Source organism: Silene latifolia, chromosome Y (assembly GCF_048544455.1).
Source record: "Silene latifolia isolate original U9 population chromosome Y, ASM4854445v1, whole genome shotgun sequence".
NCBI lineage: Eukaryota > Viridiplantae > Streptophyta > Magnoliopsida > Caryophyllales > Caryophyllaceae > Silene > Silene latifolia.
Genome location: NC_133538.1, coordinates 6,215,720 through 6,217,770, shown reverse-complemented (window position 1 = coordinate 6,217,770; position 2,051 = coordinate 6,215,720).

Here is a 2,051-nt window from a genome sequence, read left to right as displayed (position 1 = left end):
TAGGCGGAATATGATGCATAAACTATCATGTGAATGAAAAGCAATATGAATGAAAACGTAAAACAATAAAAGTCCTAGTGTGGCCTATCCTATCAAAATGAACATTAAATACAAGTTTGGAATCCATCCTTGGACCCGAGAAGCTTGTCTTGATGTTCCATCTTGATCCATGTAGCGGGAGTGAGCTCCTATCTCCATCTTTAATCTTCTTTTGAAAAATACAATAAATAAAATTTACATAATAAACCTATTTATTACATTCTAATTTCAAAACCCAAAACTAAAAAAAAATAAAGGAGATTCGAGATCTCATAATTACATAAAAATTATGTTTCCTTCATTACGAAAACATAATTAACTAAGGCCACACTAAGTATTACAAATTACAACCGATTGCAAAAAAAACGTAAATAAATTCATTCAACGATTCATTCAACAAAAATAAAATGCATCAACTAAAAATAAATTAAACATACATGACACAATTCCTTAATTATGTTGATTAATTTTATCCAAACCACCTATTTAAATTAACAAATTAAGTGACAATTCCTCAATTAATCACATTAATTTCAAACTTAATTCATATTAAACTTGTATGAATTTAATCCATCAATATTTTAAACTGCTTTAAAATAATTAGGTATCTTTAAAATTTGTGAACCGCTTCACAAAAACTATCATACATTATAAATTTAATGTATAAACAAAATTGGCCAAAACAAAAAAAAACAAAATCCTTTTTTTTCTTTTTGGTCTCTAATTTAACAAAAAAAAAAACAATTTTTTTTATAATTTCAAAGACGGCTAAACTAAAAAAAAGAAAACAACTTTCCTTATTTTGTACACGGTTTTTATCCGTCAAAAACCGAAACAAGACAAAAAATTTTTTTTTTAAATCATCCTCTGTGAACAGTAACCACGTGAACAATAACAGGAAAAAAAAAATTCTTTTCTCGGATGCTTATCAAATCGGCATAAACAAAAACAGCCGCAAAAAACTTTAATCGGTTTTTCAGGAGAAACCGAAAGAAAGAAAAAAAAAAACAGAAATTATTTTTTTTTTCAATAATACTGTTCATCCGTGAACAATAACGGAAACGAAAAAAAAATTCACGGCTCAAAAAAAAAAAAAATCCAGCCGATTATATTTTTTTTCGCAAATCCTAATTATTGTTTACAAACAATTTTATGAAAATCATCAAAATTTAAATTCGTGGCCTTGGCTCTGATACCACTTGTGGGATTTATCTGTATGCATCCCTTTAATTTTAAGGACTATAACGAATAATAATGATGAAACTAGTCATAAAATTTAATTGCATAAACAAAATTGTAAGGATTAAGAAATAACCTTCGGTCCTAGCAAATACGGCCTAAGAACAATATCAAAGTTGATATTCGCCTATCAGTTGCACCCAAGACTATATGAGAAATGCCCTTTGATTATGCTAGAATCGATCCAAAAATTAACTAAATAATTTTTAGGGTTTTTTTGTGTTTTCCGTCGAGATGAGAGGCAAGAGAATGAGTAGGAAAAAAATTAGGTTAAGAAAAATTCACTCCCCTCCCCTTTAACCGTGTATGAGGAGGAGATTAGGGTAGAATTTTTCTTCCTAATATTCTCGGCCCATTTACCGAAATTAAGAGAGTTAATTTCTCTTTTTTTTCGGTTATTCCAAAAATGTATAAAATGTGTTAAATATAAATTGTCATATAGTGAGGATCGAACCCATGACCTCTTGGTTTGAATACCCTCACTATTACCGCTATGACACATTCATCTTGTTGATATTAAATATAACCGATTACATTTAATTACGAATTAACAGATTAATTCCTCCAAGCTAACATTACATACATTTAATTAAATACAACTTATTATATTCAATTTACGAATTTGATTAATTAATTCTCAACTAATATTATTTAATTTTCATTAAATAATTGTCTCATCAACACATTGACTAACTGTTTAGTCATATAAGGCATCAATGTGATTATATTTCTATAACCACATTTCCCAAACACATCCTATAGGTGTGACCTTT